The following is a 17,863-nucleotide window of genomic DNA, read 5'->3' as shown; positions in this document are numbered from 1 at the left end:
TCTGCAAAACAGACATCATAAATGCTTAACACGTAGGCTTTCGTGACCAATATCATCCATAATATAGTTTTATGGGTTAGATCGCATAAATATATAAATGTGTCATTAAACCCGCCACCGAATGGTTTAAGGAACGTAACAGGACTTCTCCACAAGTCTGGCTGTCGCCTGATGAAGCTAGTTGTAATTACTGGCGAAACGTTGCACTCAGATGGTAAATGTTGTGTATTTGCTCTCCAATACACACCGGTGTGCTGTACTAGCGACGAATTGGCCTGCTTACGTGACAACCCTTGGCTGTGTCGGATCGTGGCGGGTTTAACGACACATTTATATATTGACGAGATCTAACCCCAAAGGGCTATGCAAGACATCATGAAAGTAAACCATGTAGAGCCAAAACGTGCGCTCCAATACAACCGCATTCGGTGAGGTTTGACTTATTTACATAGAACTCTTTATTTATTGTGGAAGTCTTCATCCAGCAGTGAATTGATCATGGACGATGTTGTTTATGATGATAATGACGTTGCTGGATGGAAACGGAGGATGATGGGGAATTTGATTGGAATGTGTGGGATTACCGTGGTGGCAGGGTTACTGTGGTGGCAGCAGCCAACCTTCGCCTCGAGGGGGAATGGAGGGAGGGTGGAACTGGAGGGGCAAGGATGGCTTTTGTTGACGAACGCTACCCTTGTATTTCTCCAAGAGATTGACATAAAAAAGCGCGGCTTGCACTGCATAAGAATGTCAGCATTAACATGATCGCGCGCGTGCACGCACGCACGCAACCTGGCACTCGTGCACAGGTGGGCACGATGTGGGCACAGCTGCATTGCAGCAGCAATGCATTCACCTCTCCTACCAAACACGGAGTGGAAGGTGGCAGCAAACTTCACGTGAGCCTGCTCCGTTCAGTGGGAAATCATGGCCAAAGCCATCACCGACCCGATGAGCAAACACCGACCAACAATCTCCCGGTCTCCAGAGCAGCAATGCGACCAACCATTACTCATATCGTCATCATCGGCCACGGTCTATCCACTGCTGGATGAAGGCCTCGCCAAGACACGTCGCTGTCTCTTGAGATACGTAATCTAAATGAAGATTCCGATTCTGACGGAACGATCCCACTAGCGCCAGCGCACGAGCCGATTCCACAGCTCCATCTCCACGGTGAATGTATTCACTCGTGGAGCGATCCCTCCTTTGGCTGTAACTCCGTCACGAGTCTCGACCAGCAGCCGTCACCGCGTCGGGCCGGTCAAAGTGACCTCTCCAACTAATTGCGTACGCTCTCTTGTCCATGTGTTCCTCTCTCTGCCTCTCGGTGTCACCCCAAGCGTGCACCGCTCCCCCATGCATGCCCATTTTTGTACTTTCCATGTTTTGTTCCGTTCACATGGTCCATGATTCTGAATCTGACGGAGAAAGCAATGCTGGAAAACCTCACGCTGCCATGTTATGAGGTATTGACTAATCGTGCTTCAGTCTAACAGAGCTTCATACTAATAGTGCTTCTTCAACGCAGCAGAAAACAAGCCCACCAAACATAGCCCTCATTCCGCCGGTGTGTGGATCGAACGACGGATTCTTTTGTATTTGCATTGCAACCCCAGTCGAACTGCAAAAAAGAAAGCGAGAGTACAGAGAGTGAGCGCACTTGGTAATGAACATCGGTCAGATGAGCAGACACTCGACTCGCCCCGACGGCGCGTCGTTGTCGTTCGTGACGGAGAAATGTCTCTCCGGCTATGGTGAACTGTTGTGCTGGTGGCGGGCTGATGTTGTTGTTTTTGTTCTTCAGTTAAAAGATCGAAGCCATTGATCGGCCATTTGCTGTGCGCAGCTCCGCTCGGCGCAAGCTGATCAACTCGAGCGTAGTTTCCAGGTGGCTCGGCCGAAGGTGCACGCGGCACAGAACCGGCAATTTGATTAAGACATCGCGAAGAGTGTCCGCCACTCCGCACCTGACAGCAGACAGAGATACGGCAAAACAATTCCCGCGAGATTCCAACTCTTAACAAAACTGGAATCCTCGCTCCAAGTGGCCGAGTGCGGAGAGCACATCATCGCTACCGCTGTTGCGGGAGCCGAGCCGCTGAGCGAGTGGGGGTGGAGTGGGGCTTGTCCTGTGCCCGATAATCCACAGTGGCTAGGAGAAGTAAAATACCTCGCCTGGTATACAGGAGATCGTGGGTTCGATCCCGACCCTGACGATGCCTGCTGTATATTTGGAGTCTGCATGTCTCCCTCATCATCATCTCGGTGGCTTGGAGATTTAACTGCCTCGCCTGGTATACAGGAGGTCGTGGGTTCGATCCCGACCCTGACGATGTCTGCTGTATATTTGGAGTCTGCATGTCTCTCTCATCATCATCTCGGTGGCTAGGAGATTTAACTGCCTCGCCTGGTATACAGGAGGTCGTGGGTTCGATCCCGACCCTGACGATGTCTGCTGTATATTTGGAGTCTGCATGTCTCTCTCATCATCATCTCGGTGGCTAGGAGATTTAACTGCCTCACCTGGTATACAGGAGGTCGTGGGTTCGATCCCGACCCTGACGGCTGCTGCTGCTGTATATTTGGAGTTTGCATTTGTTTCTACTTGTGGTTATGTGGATTTTTTCTGCGAGTCCGCCGGTTTTCTCTCCACATTTAGAATCAACATCACGCATTTAGAAGTATTTGGCTGCTTGAAATTTCCACGTGATAAGCCACTTTGTTGAGCAATTATTTGTGGCCCGGTCGCTTCTGACACTGAAGCTAATAGCTCACTCGGCTTTACCTGGTAATATTGAAAAAAGTTTAGTTGTAGATGCTACCCACGTGCCTCAGCCTTTGTTCGACCGGCGTATGCATTTCACGTGTTGTCGCAGACTCTGCTTTATACCTACACTATATACTATTCACGATAACACGATTTTCCTATACCGCATTACAGGAGAATATACTATTTCATCAAGCTCTCATTTGTGCTAGCAAGGTCACTTCTTAAAGCGACCTGGGGCTAGCGAACATCGCAGATCCTATCATCATTGCGGATAAATAGGATAATAGGAATAAGAACTTTGCGGTAATAGGAATCTCAAAAAATGCGGGTAGTCGAGTATTTTTTTCCCACAGCCCCCTAGAGGACCCGTGGATAATAGGATTCGCATGTGATAGGAGTGGCGTGCAAGAGTTCTAGGTTAATTGTGTGCTATGTATTTCGTGCGCTCAATATTGTAACTTATGCTGACACCATCAGGCCTGGATTTGAACGAAGTTGTTTCCGTGATACTGGATAAATGTTTAGTGTTGTTGTCCTTCTCCCGCACCTACGATTAGCGTGGATGGCTATGTACGGTGCGAAAAAAGTTCAGCATACATACAACCTGCAAACGTCCCCTAATGAGCACATAACCCCTGACCCCACAGAGGAACCTCCCGGGTTCAATTCACCCCCCCCCCCACCCCCCAGGCAATGATCCCCACCAACATCTTAATGTCGCACGGCAGATGCGTTTATCTCCTCCTACACCAAGTGGATAATTCACAAGGTAACTATTTTTATGTTTGGCAGGTAAGGCCCACTGTGCGATACAGCTCTTTTTCAGAAGCGACCTGGGCCACAAACGATAGCTCAACAAAGTGGCTCATCACGTGGAAATGTATAGCATCCAAATACTCTAAACGCGTGTTTTTAAATGTGGAGGGAAAAACCGGACAAGCCGGAAAAAGAAATCCACGCGACCACGGGGAGAGAGACACGCAGACTACAAATATACAGCAGGTGTCAGGGTCGGGATCGAACCGACGACCTTCCAGTATACCAGGCGAGGTAGTTATCATCTCCTAGCCATCGTGATAATGATGAGAGATGAAACACAAACTCCAAATATACAGCAGGCGTCAGGGTTGGGATCGAACTCACGACCTTCAATATACCAGGCGAAGTAGTTAACATCTGGCCACCAGAGTACGACCGTGGTCACCATCCTAAAACACAGAGAGTGGCACAGTAACGCCACAGGCTGCTTCGACTTGACATGAACGCAGACGAGTCGCTGATCGGCCCCTCGCCACGCAGCATAAGAAGCGCCTAGTCGAGTCTAAGAGTTGCATGTGACAATCTAGGAGTCTCTGGGTAAGTATGTGATATCTCCATGCGAGTCTAACATCTCAAACCACGGAGCAAAAAACATGCCACTGCCCACTTGAATCATACAGACGGCTCCAGAAGCCGTCCACTGGTCACTCACCGACCTTGATATTGAACACGTGAACGCCCCCATCAACTCCCCACCATATACGGCACAGAAGTATAAGAGCAACACGGCCATTATTATCCTTCCTAGCTGCCGAGCCACCTCAAAGCGTTATCCCTCGGTCATCTGGAATGCAATCATTGAAGTCAATTTCAGGCGTGTGCGTATGTACAAACAGCTAAACCACAGACAGCTTTATGATGATCACCATCACTCTCAAAAAATAAACGTCTCGCGTACAGAACCCTACTGCTGCTGTTGAACCTCCCGGTTTCAACCTTCCACTCTGCCAATGGTCGATCACCAACCGAATCGGGACTGGGCGTGCGGCCGATGAGGCCACAAACGGCGCACCATCAAAGATTCGGCGGCCTGCGAGCAATACGAATCCCAACCATCGACCGCATCGCAAACACTCCGTCGCTGTCTTCACTTCTTTAAAGGAGGTACGCGGACGAGATCCACTCTGCGTCTGAACAGACAATTGGGTGGATAACAAATCTACAATTACACCTTTAATCTGCTGCTATTAATCCATTCGAAAGAAGAAGAAGACCATCACTTGTGACGCTGCGTTGGCTGCGGTGTACAAGTACAAAGGAAAAAAACTCAATAACCGTGTGGTCCTCAAGCGATAAAACCAATGTACGGACCGCACACAATAGGTGACGTGTTGTGCAAATGGGCCCCTTTCAGAGCAGAGAGATCAGTTTTGGAAATTAAAGATGAAATAGATTGTATTCAATACATGTATTCAAACCCGAAGCAAATGCGCAACACCACATGTGCCTGGGCCCTCATTAATCCTGGAAGAGACATTCGCCACGGCAGGAATGCGCCGCACGGCGGCGGCGGTGACAGGATGCCAGCGAGGGCTCTGCGGCACGCCAGCTCCACCGTCTTCGCGTGCCCTGGCACGTCCAGGTCGGTGGACAGAGTTTGGGGGGGGTGGGCAGACGGACAGCTCGGTGAGGAGCGCTCTCCTCGTCCAGCGACAATGCGGCTCCCAGGGCCTGCCTCCGCGACGGGGGACGTGAAACGAGCCGCAAGTCTCTCCGTGTCTCACGATCGATCAGTCCGCACCCACATTTCCAAGACGTCGGTGGCGACGGTCGGCGTCGTGGCATTCCTTCCCGCCACCAAGCTCTGTCCGTGTATTCATACTCAACGACTTCGGGTTTTGACTCTCCTCCCAGTTGTATCCAATTGTTCCAAATGCTTATTGTGTCACTTCATCAGCCGTCTTCCCTGGCTTCTTGGACCGACAGTATTCCCTGAAATTTTTTTAAACATTCACGTTCAGTCTCTTGTCTTTCTCATTACATGTCCAAGAAATCTAAATTAAGTGGATATGATATCATCCACCGTCTGGTTAATGCCTCCCCGTGATGAATATCAAGCCAAAAAACACATACGGATATGTAGAAACAGGATAACCAATTAATTGTAAAACGAAAAGCACCAATTGAAGCATGCAAAAAGAGAACAGGAGCTGAATATTGAATGTACAGCATCTGCAGTGTAATGCTAAATCTAACAATCATAAATTGAAGGCCATACGTAAACAAATACAAAACCGTTTGGCCAGGCTGCTGCTATTGCTGCTGCGATAGCAGCGATGCACTGCAAAGACAAAAACTCAACACTCGTCAGAAACACCGCGCGACCTTGAAAGGGAAAATATATAATGGGCAACGTTTCGGGCAATGGCCCTAGATCATAACAAACCAATAGATCATCCACTCTGTCTGCTCTGCCCTTGCTATTTATCTGACACAAATAAAGGGGACGTGACCCAAAACGTCACCCGTGGTCTAAAATCGCCTGGGCTTGGGAAAAAAAAATCAGAAAACCAAAATCTTCAAATGACAGCCTTAAGCGAGGTTTGATTGGTTTCGCTCACAAGGCAGGGGCATGTTTATATCTCTAACTGTATCAGCAGTACTGCACAGCTGCTGTTCGTCTCGCATTGGCAGAGGAAATAGCGTCACAACAGAACAATTGACGACGCAGGGCGGAAACGAAGAGATTACACAAAGCACAGAGACGACACAGCTGTATCTCCACGCCGCGCCTGGGACGATTCTGCACAGGTGTCCGTGGCATTTTATTTTCCGTTGTCGTGGCTTTTCTCATCATTTACAGATTTGAATGATCGCCACCTTTGGGGAAAATGCTACTGGGGGTCCCCAATAGCATGAAGACAACACCCCACTCTGTGTATGGGGTTCCCAGAGGCATTTGGCAGCAGTACACAGGCATGTGGTCCTAATTTACTGATGAGTCCTAAGGAGGACAAAACCGTTCTACGGCCCAGTCTCTGTTTCACCGCTGCCGATTGTTGGGACGTGGCCACAGTTTCTGAACTTTTGAAGAGTCGGTGATTCTAAACTACAACATGGCCCTACATCCAGTTCCTTTTGAGCTGGTGGTCTCGACAAGGCCGAGAGCTTTTGCACGTGCAGTGCTTGCACACCTCTGTGTGTTGTAAAACATCTCTTCGAGCCCCGTCGAGCCATGTGGCTCAGTGACATGAAATCGGAAGGTTCGGAGTTCAAACCGGGGTTGGGGGAGTTGACTCGGCTCATCATTCCTCTGGGGTCAAATAAATTCTATCAAGGTGTGTGTTCTATAGAACATGGCATTTCACTACTGACTCAGGGCTGTAAACAGCAGATAAGCATGATCTCAATGCTCATATGAGCAGGAATTCACGTTGACTGCATTAGCCCTAAGAGTTGGGATAGGTCCAAGTCATTTAAAATATAACTTACCACTGATTTCCTTGTATTGTCATTGGTGGCCGAGCTGAGACCATAACACACTGCACATGAGAACCACGGATTCATTACAGGTGGCCCCGCCCACCGCTCGGCTAGCCCCGCCCACTGCTCTGTTCGCACCGATCACTGCTCAGTAAGCCAGGCTCAGAATCAGAATCACTGCCCGGCTAGCCATGCCCACTGCCCGGCTAACCCCACGCACTGCCCGGCTAGCCCCGCCCACTGCCCGGCTAGCCCCGCCCACTGCCCGGCTAGCCCCGCCCACTGCCCGGCTAGCCCCGCCCACTGCCCGGCTAGCCCTCCCCATTACCAGGCTAGCCCCTCCCACTACTAAGCTAGCCCCTCCCACTACTCGGCTAGCCCCTCCCACTACTCGGTGAGCCCCACAAACTGCTCAATCAGCCCCGTCCACTGCTCAACCAGCCCTGTCCACTGCTCGGCTAACCCCGTCCACTGCCCGGCTAGCCCCACTCACTGCCCGGCTAGCCCCGCCCACTGCTCAGTGATCCCCGCCCACTGCCCCGCTAGCGCTGCTCTTTGCCTGTATATTACGAGTCGATTATGAGGACAGGGCATTATAAACCGAGGGGATTTTTTTTACAAAAGCTTCAGGACACCGGGACAGCCTTTCTGATATCAGAACTGTTCCGGCCAAACACCAACATTTGGTAGACAGCCTTGCCTGAGCTGGTGACCACAAACATGCCTCCCCAGCTGTAATTATTTCCAAGCATAAGGGTATGTTTCTTTATCGTTTCCTTGCTTCTTTGCGCTGACTTTTGCATGACCCCAGAGCCTCGGGCACGTCTGCGGAATTCCTCGGAGAATCCATATTGATCGCGGACTCACAGCTGTTGTCACACATTGACAGCTCCGTCACACGTCCAGATTCCAGACGTTGCACATTGACAACGAGTTAATATTTGCCGCCGATGATAAGCGACGATTATGGAGAGCGTGTGCCCATCCCCCCCCTGGGACGGAACAAACGCACGGGAGGATGTTGCCGCACCGGTCCCGCACAGGCCCCGGAGTTTCAGAAACCTTTGCAGAGTGTCCCTGACATCGGCGGGGGTGGCGTCACGCAATGCTGTTTATTTATCCAGGCAAGAGATGGCTGAGATTCACTACCTGCTTTACCAGGGACCCGCTCGTAAATGATAGTTACAGGCCCGGTAGACATCCACTTTAGTTAACTTACCGTTTAGCACACATAACAAAAAAAACCCCAAAACATTCCTCAATAGCACTGGCCCAAATTTTTTTTTATTTTATAATGGGCAACATTTTTTGGCAATGTCCAATTCTTCATAGCAGAGGGGACAGAGGCGAGAGAGATTAAATGAACAACAGTCGGATGACTGCACTCTGTCAGAGCCCTGTGGTGTATAGCAAAGTAGTTATAATGAATCAAGTTAGTCACATGCATCAGTGGTGCAGATAAATTGTAATACGATTATAATTCATTAATTTGTAATGGGTTTAATGTCTGGTTTAAATTGGATTGGCTGTTCCTGTGAGGTTATGACACCGATTTAAGGTGACACAGTGGACCCTGACTTCCTGGATTGGTTGTGTTCCTCGGTCTTTCTGAATTTTGCTCCCGACAAATGCGTGGCGTAGTTCCGAACAAAATGCCTCACCGAGTGGCCACCGGCGAGCTGACACGACGATCATTGGCGCGTCGTGCAAAAAAATTTGCGCAACTTTGCACACGTGATCATTAACTTCTTTGCCTGCGTCAGACCACCACGTGGCCTGAACCCAAAAAAATGCCAAACCAAAATTAGAGCAGAACCCCTCGTAACGACGGTCGTTAAGCGAGCAAAGTCGTTAACGGGGGGGGGGGGGGGGGGGGGCGGGGGCGGTTCTCCTGTAATTACTATCACAAATCTACTTGTTAAAATCAACAAAGCTGTACGTGCACACACACCGTATTTGCGATTACATGATCCCTGCTCGAGAGGCGTATATCAGTCATACGGCGGCGGCCAAGAACTCATTGACGCTAACGAGATGTAAAGAAGCGGTGTATCCCTTTCTCACGCGTTGACAGCCGATCGAGATGATCATTTCAAGTGGGATAATAGCCGCCGTAGCTTTGAAGGCAGAGTCTACGTCGCTCTGTAGCCACAACTGTTTGCTAAGAGCTGTAGCCGCTAGCTTCAGCGATGATTATCTACGAGACTATAATTTGTTTCTTATGGCGTACTATTGTTGAAGTGGGGCGGCCGTAATGAGCAATTTTCTAAAATTGAGCCTTCGGGACACTGAGGGTCTCCCACTTCAGCTTAGAGGCCAAAGTATCACGCAGAGGGGAGGGTCTTAGTAAGAGACACCCAGAGGGGAGAGTGTCTCTCTGAGACACCCAGAGGGGAGAGTGTCTCTACTGAGACACCCAGAAGGGAGAGTATCTCTACTGAGACACCCAGAGGGGCGAGTGTCTCTACTGAGACACACAGAGGGGAGAGTGTCTCTACTGAGACACACAGAGGGGAGAGTGTCTCTACTGAGACACACAGAGGGGAGAGTGTCTCTACTGAGGCACCCAGAGGGGCGAGTGTCTCTACTGAGACACACAGAGGGGAGAGTGTCTCTACTGAGGCACCCAGAGGGGAGATTGTCTCTACTGAGACACCCAGAGGGGAGAGTGTCTCTACTGAGACACCCAGAGAGGAAAGTGTCTCTACTGATACAGAGGGGAGAGTGTCTCTACTGAGACACACAGAGGGGAGAGTGTCTCTAATGAGACACACAGAGGGGAGAGTGTCTCTACTGAGACACACAGAGGGGAGAGTGTCTCTACTGAGACACACAGAGGGGAGCGTGTCTCTACTGAGACACCCAGAGGGGAGAGTGTCTCTACTGAGACACCCAGAGGGGACAGTGTCTCTACTGAGACACACAGAGGGGAGAGTGTCTCTACTGAGACACCCAGAGGGGAGAGTGTCTCTACTGAGACACCCAGAGGGGAGAGAGTCTCTACCGGGACACCCAGAGGGGAGAGAGTCTCTACCGAGTGGAAGGATCGCTTTCCTACATCAGCGGGAACATTCACGTGTTCCGAGTCCAAGCAGCAAGTCTCAGAGACCCGGCAAGATGAGGCTGCATGGCGCTGTTACTGAAGTAAAAGTTCCCCATTGCAAAGGCTCCGCGAGTGACAACGCGATCACCGCGAGACACCTGCATGGGCAAGCTCGGACGCCCCTCTCACTATGCTGTGAGAATTTCCGATCGGTTCGCCTTCGTGAGCTCTTGAGAATCTCGCACCTTTGAAACGTATCTCAAGAATCCCAAACACGCCTTTTGGTTTGGCGTGGGCAGCTCGAGGCGAGCGATGGCTCTCGCACGCCGCCGGTCACGAAGGATTTTTTGTTTTGTTTTCTCTGGCTTCAAAAGTAATCCTTACAGCTCATTCGTCTGCGTGCTGGCGAGCACGGCCAGCGGGCGAGCGGTGTGACCTGTGGTTCTCGGCGCGAGTCCACACTTTCCCCGAACCGCTTTTGCAAAGCGGTTTAGAGTGAACTCTTGAAGACACGTGTGCGGACTATCCGGCTTGCAGACTCAGCCATGCTTTTGAGAGGGAGAGAGAAAAAAAGGAATAACATTGTAACGGTTTTGGATATGGAGACTAGAAGCAACAGAATTGTGTTTTTTTTTTTACAAGAAGGATTGTAAACATTTCATGGAGAAACAAGATGAGTACTGTATAAGCTAAATGTATCATGGATAGCAGCAGGGTACGCAGGAAGAAGACAAATAATAAGAATTATTCGAGAAAGTTAAAGTTAGATTTGTCGGAGATGTAATGAGAAAACGCGACATTGAATATGTGTAACTGTTTGACTGGGGAAATTATTAGTACCACGAGAAGCCAGGGAAGAAGACAGCGAATTATGTACGTAAGCAATTCGGTCGACTGGATGCAACAGGGAGCAGAATCTAATCACGTAAACAAAACGTGCCAATTCGCTACGATATCAGCACACCGGTGTTGGAGAGTAAACCCACAACATGTAAAATTCGAGTACGAGGTTTCACCGGTAACTAGAACAACCAGCCTCATCTATACCCCTATAGAGTGGGGCCTCTCTAGAGACCATTCTGCCAGCAGTGGCGTGGGCAAGTAGCAACAGAGCTGCGCCTTTACCTCTTAAACTTGTTTTTATCTGTAGGCTGATGACCGAGTTATGGATGAACTGCACCTATCAAAAACAGAGATGTAGAACCCCACGCTCATTTTGCGCATTTTTCCACTCGTTGCTTCTCTAATGAGGCTGCTCCGAGCTCACGACTCTGTGGCTGATAACTTAAGAAACCATTCCATCCCAGCACATGATGGCAAATATGTTCTGGAGCTAATTGCGCACGCCGAGGTCTGCTGCTGGCCACGACGAGAGGGCTTCAGCAGAGAGAGTTCGTATAGAATTAGAATAGGATTTTACCCTTTCTGGCAATAAAACAGGAGGTGTTAAGGTATTCAAACATCAAATAGAAACCTGTTGCAAGGAAGCAAGTCTGCATTAACCACACAGTACTTCTTGGTGAATATGCAAACAAAACATGCTCTGATATACAGTGAGGGAAAAAAGTATTTGATCCCTGCTGATTTTGTACATTTGCCCACTGACAAAGAAATGATCAGTCTATAATTTTAATGGTAGGTTTATTTGAAAATTGAGAGACAGAATAACAAGAAAATCCAGAAAAACGCATGTCAAAAATGTTATAAATTGATTTGCATTTTAATGAGGGAAATAAGAATGTGACCCCCTCTCAATCAGAAAGATTTCTGGCTCCCAGGTGTGTGCTCCTAATCTCATCTCGTTACCTGTATAAAAGACACCGGTCCACAGAAGCAATCAATCAATCAGATTCCAAATTCTCCACCATGGCCAAGACCAAAGAGCTCTGCAAGGATGTCAGGGACAAGATTGTAGACCTACACAAGGCTGGAATGGGCTACAAGAGCATTGCCAAGCAGCTTGGTGAGAAGGTGACAACAGTTGGTGCGATTATTTGCAAGTGAAAGAAACACAACATAACTGTAAATCTCCCTCGGCCTGGGGCTCCATGTAAGATCTCACCTCGTGGAGTTGCAATGACCATGAGAACGGTGAGGAATCAGCCCAGAACTACACGGGAGGATCTTGTCAATGATCTCAAGGCAGCTGGGACCATAGTCACCAAGAAAACAATTTGTAACACACTACACCGTGAAGGACTGAAATCCTGCAGCGTCCGCAAGGTCCCCCTGCTCACGAAAGCACATATACATGCCCGTCTGAAGTTTGCCAATGAACATCTGAATGATTCAGAGGAAAACTGGGTGAAAGTGTTGTGGTCAGATGAGACCAAAATGGAGCTCTTTGGCATCAACTCAACTCGCCGTGTTTGGAGGAATGCTGCCTATGACCCCAAGAACACCATCCCCACTGTCAAACATGGAGGTGGAAACATTATGCTTTGGGAGTGTTTTTCTGCTAAGGGGACAGGACAACTTCACCGCATCAAAGGGACGATGGACGGGGCCATGTACTGTCAAATCTTGGGTGAGAACCTCCTTCCCTCAGCCAGGGCATTGAAAATGGGTCGTGGATGGGTATTCCAGCATGACAATTACCCAAAACACACGGCCAAGGCAACAAAGGAGTGGCTCAAGAAGAAGCACATTAAGGTCCTGGAGTGGCCTAGCCAGTCTCCAGACCTTAATCCCATAGAAAATCTATGGAGGGAGCTGAAGGTTCGAGTTGCCAAACATCAGCCTCGAAACCTTAATGACTTGGAGAAGATCTGCAAAGAGGAGTGGGACAAAATCCCTCCTGAGATGTGTGCAAACCTGGTGGCCAACTACAAGAAACGTCTGACCTCTGTGATTGCCAACAAGGGTTTTGCCACCAAGTACTAAGTCATGTTTTGCAGAGGGGTCAAATACTTATTTCCCTCATTAAAATACAAATCAATTTATAACATTTTTGACATGCGTTTTTCTGGATTTTCTTGTTATTCTGTCTCTCAATTTTCAAATAAACCTACCATTAAAATTATAGACTGATCATTTCTTTGTCAGTGGGCAAATGTACAAAATCAGCAGGGGATCAAATACTTTTTTCCCTCGCTGTATGCCTCTCCAACTGTCTCACAAGAGCAATCTACAGCATCCGTCAAATCGCGCAGTGTGGGACATTGCTGGTAGTTTATACAAACGCCGAGGAATATGACTTGCCCACGTTACATTTTAGGGCTCGCGGAGTGTACAGATCCGGAGGGACGCCGGCCTAACAGTGGAATAACGCGGACGTTCAGAATAAACACCCTCGACATTCGAGGCCCAAACATGGCAACCTCGTGGCTTTGACATTCCTCCTCCTCGAAGGCACTTGCGGCGTGACCACCAACCGCATCGGGACATCAACAATGGTCCGATGGGCGCCACATCGCCTGCACGGATGGACAAAAAAATCAAGACAAGCCACAGCAGTGCGATTGTGGCCATGCCACTCCAAATATGCACCAGTACACCCACAGAGACACAAAGAGGCAGAGACTCACAGCGATAGACTCTAGAGACAGAAACTCAGAGATACGTACTCTATACAGATACACGGTCAAAGCGATAGACTCATTGAGACCCATAGAGATACGCAGAGACTTCGAGATACAAAGCGACCCATAGGAGATACATTGACGCAGAGACGCAGAGGTATACAAAGAGACTCGTAAATATACTGCGCGTTAAAGACAAGCCACAGTAACAATGCGACTGTGGCCATGCAACCCACACTACGGACCGCACAGTGAACCCACTGTGGTCTGTGCTCATTCGACGGAGGATGAGGAGGAAGGAAGAGCGACGCGGACACGAACTCTCTCTCTGCTGGAGCCCTCTCTCTCGTCGTGGCCAGCAGCAGCAGCAGCAGGAGGAGGACCTCGACATTGCCATCTGGCTCCTGGACACATTGCTGATGCCATTGTACGCGAGAATACAATGCAAAGCAGAGTACTAAAGGCAACGATCCCCCGTGTAGCCTTTCACGGACTGTTGGGGCAAGTGCTGTCAGCGAGCAGCAGCTATGAAGGCCGGCACGGCACACGAGGGGGTGGGTGGCCATCGCTGCACCCGACCGCCTTTTTCTCCCCAGTGGCGATGATTGTACACACCGCACCAGGTACTCACTTGAGGCCGAGTCAACCTAGGGGAAGCCCAGGACCGGTGAAGATAATCGTCACCGGTGTTGATAGTCGTGATCTAACCGCTACACTACAGCTCCCGACAGAGTACAGAGCACACGCCAATAGACAGGACTTTCACACACTCGACTACAATGGACCTGTGACTCACAATGGAGATGTCTGAATTAAATTATCTTAACCGTAGCAATTTCATTTTCCCAGAGGGACAGATAAACATGCTACATATTAATCATTGTTCTTCAGAAACTCTCCCCTCTGGGTGTCTCAGTAATGATGATGATGATCAGAGTAATGTTAATATTCTGTCTATTACTATTCCGTCTGTTTACCCAGGAAAGTCTCACCCATCCACGGATCCACCCATCCACGGATCCACCCATCCACGGATCCATCCATCCACCCATCCGTCCACGGATCCATCCATCCACGGATCCATCCACCGTCCACGCTGTAACACCGAGCGACACCAGCGACGCGAGGACAATTCAAGGCGCGCAGGCGGTTGACAGCACAACGAGTCACCCGGTGGGGAAGCAACTCCGGTTTCAGAAGCTTCTTCCCCCCCCCCCCCCCCGGCATTCGTCTCTCTTCAAGGTGGCTTCGTACGCCAGAAGTTTGCGCTCAACCCACGGGCGTTTTCGCTCGCACGCGGCACCTACTCAGCTGAGCTCTTGAGCCCCAAAACTCAGCGATTGCCAATCTCAGAAAACGAACACACACACACACAAAAAGACAGCTATTGCAGAGTTATCATGAAGCAATATCGAACGACGATGCTGCTTTGATTTAAAGCTTTCGTGACTGCTTGTGTTGCAGTCGAAACGTCGTGAGAATTTTATTGTTTTATATATTTTTTATTTATTATTTTATTGTTTCCCTTCAACGTGACTTTACCGAAAGAACCAAGAATATAACGATGCTGCTGTTTCTGTTAAAATGTTTGTCTTCCACCCCGGTACCTCCAATTAGCACGGTTGGCTACGGTAGGGTGCAAAAGAAGTTCAACGTACACAAAGATTCGCCCGTATAGCCTTATCAGGCTGTAGGGGCAAGTGCTGTCAGCGAGCAGCACCTATGAAGCGCCATCACTGTGGCACACGAGGGGGCTGGGTGACGAGCACCACGCCCGGCCGCCTTTGTCTCCCCAGTGGAGATGTTTACTACACACTGCACCAGGTACTCATTTGGGGCCGAGTCGACCTTGGGAGAGGCACAGGACCGGTTCAGATAATCATCGCCGGTGTTGGCCGTGAGCGGGAATCGAACTCGGGTGGCCGGGGTCGTAGCGCAGCGTAGCGCTAACCGCTACTACACCACCGCTCCCCTCCCCGCACGCAACATACCCACTCACACACAAGTCAATCATGAGGCAGAGAGAGTCCTCACCGCTCGACACTGACCGCACGTGCTCCTCGCTGCCCAGCTATCGCCCCACGCACCTGGAAGGCAGCAGCGGCAGGACGAAGATCCTCCACGCACCTCTCCTCCCCCACCTCCTCTGGGGCGACATCAACACGAAACTGCCCATCCCAGCTGCGGGCCCAACCCTCCCCCCTGCTCCTCCCAGCCACAGGGGCTCCTCCTCCCACCCCCTTCTCCCACCTCTCCATCCTCCTCCCAACCCTCCCCCCTCTTCATCCCAACCCTCCTCCTCCCACCCCCCCCTCCTCCTCCCACCCCCCCTCCTCCTCCCACCCCCCCTCCTCCTCCCACCCCCCCTCCTCCTCCCACCCCCCCTCCTCCTCCCACCCCCTTCTCCTCCTCCCACACCCCTCCTCCTCCCAACCCCCTCCTACTCCCCCCTCCTCCTCCTCCTACTCCCCCCTCCTCCTCCCCCTCTTCCCCCCTCCTCCTCCCGCCCCCCTTCCCCCCCTCCTCCCACCTCCCCCTCCCATCCCTCTCCCCCTCCTCCCAACCCTCCTCCTCCCTCACCCTCCTCCTCCCAACCCCCTTCTCCCCCTCCCACCCTCCTCCTCTCAACCCCTTCTTCCCCTCCTCCAACCCCCCTCCTCCTAACCCCCTCCTCCTCCCATCTCCTCTTCTCCCCTTCCTCCCCCAACCCTCTTCTCCTCCTCATTCTCCTCCTCCCACCCCTGCCCCCTCCTCCCACCCCTGTCCCCTCCTCCCATCCCCTCTTCTCCCCCTCCTACTCCCACCCCCTCTCTTACTCATCTCCCTCTCCTTCTCCCCATCTCCTACTCCTGCTCTCCCTCCTTCCTCTATCCTCTACCCCCTCCTCCCCCTCTCCTCCATCTACTCGCATCTTCCTCCCTACCCCTCCTGCTTGCCCCCCTCCTCCTCCCCCCTCCTCCTCCACCTCCCCCCTCCTCCTCCACCTCCCCCCTCCTTCCCCCTCCTCCCCCCTCCTCCCCCTCCTTCCCCCTCCTCCCCCCTCCTTCCTCCCCTCCCACCCGCCTTCTCCCCCTCCTCCTCCCCCCTTTCACCCTAAAACTTTCACCCCATAGCTAAACAATGAATTAAAGCATTGCAGCCACCCAACCAACCCAACTGGAATCAACAGGAATTTCCCACAATGCTAAAGGTGCTTCGCATACTGTATAGAGACACACACGCACACATGCGCACACACGTGTGGCGTTGCTGCCTGTGAGTCGTGTAATGCATAGCACACTGGAATTTCAACCCAAAAGGTTGCCAGACCAATCTCCGGGCACGGCAAGTGAAAGAACGGTGTGGTATAAATTGGTGCTATATATCGTACAGTCTACGGTCGGTAGGTCACGTGTTGTGGGGTTAAGTGTGGGTACCCCCACCTCTTCCGAGACGTCTGGCTAGCGTGGAAGAGGAGGCCAACAATATCACTCAAGAGGGACTGTCTATATCGGTCTCTAGTGGAGCTTCCTTCCGACAGCAGTGGCGTGAGTGAGCTATTGCAGGGCTGAGCCTTTACCGTTTAATCATTTAGTGTACAAAGAAAAAACATTTCACGTGGTGGCTCATTTACGAAGAGGTCTCATAACACAGCCAGCAATATTGAGGTCACGCGCCAGCAGCAATGAGATTATGAGTTTGAATCCCAGCCGTCACCATGTTCAAACCAAATTTTAAAGACCCAGCTATAACCATGTCTAACCCAACTTCTAAATAACCAGCTATAACCATGTTTAACCCAAATTCTAAATAACCAGCTATAACCGAGTGTAAACCAAATTCTAAATAACCAGCTATAACCATGTTTAACCCAAATTCTAAATAACCAGCTATAACCATGTTTAACCCAAATTCTAAATAACCAGCTATTACCATGTTTAACCCAAATTCTAAATAACCAGCTATAGCCGAGTTTGAACCACATTCTAAAGACCCAGCTATAACCATGTTTAAATCAAATTCTAAAGACGCAGCTGCAACCATGTTTAACCCAAATTCTGAAGACCCAGCTATAACCATGTTTAACCCAATTTCTGAAGACCCAGCTATAACCATGTTTAACCCAAATCCTAAAGTCCCAGCTATAACCATGTTTCACCCAAATTCTAAATAACCAGCTATAACCATGTTTAACCCAAATTCTAAATAACCAGCTATAACCGAGTTTAAACCAAATTCTAAATAACCAGCTATAACCATGTTTAACCGAAATTCTAAATAACCAGCTATAACCATGTTTAACCG

The 17,863-nt window shown here is 50.2% G+C and overlaps 1 protein-coding gene across 4 annotated transcripts in view; it reads right to left on the bottom strand.

Annotated features, from left to right (window-relative positions):
* The window catches only part of LOC116955741 (rho GTPase-activating protein 7-like), a 212,098-nt gene that overhangs the window by 183,662 nt on the left and 10,573 nt on the right, over positions 1 to 17,863 (bottom strand). Inside the window, exon 1 of one of the 4 annotated variants that reach the window (XM_032977011.2) lies at positions 15,614 to 15,774. The exons of 2 other annotated variants lie outside the window; for them this stretch is intronic. The gene's annotated coding sequence lies outside the window, so the exon portion shown is untranslated. Of the gene's footprint in view, positions 1 to 15,613; positions 15,775 to 17,863 lie in introns of those variants that run through there. One more of the 4 variants, XM_076053534.1, reaches the window with a different exon arrangement.

Source organism: Petromyzon marinus, chromosome 61 (assembly GCF_048934315.1).
Source record: "Petromyzon marinus isolate PM22_M1 ecotype Great Lakes invasive population chromosome 61, UKy_Petmar_22M1.pri1.0, whole genome shotgun sequence".
In the NCBI taxonomy this organism is placed as follows: domain Eukaryota; kingdom Metazoa; phylum Chordata; class Hyperoartia; order Petromyzontiformes; family Petromyzontidae; genus Petromyzon; species Petromyzon marinus.
The sequence above is the reverse complement of the archived record's forward strand: the minus strand, read 5'-3'. Positions and strand labels throughout refer to the sequence as shown.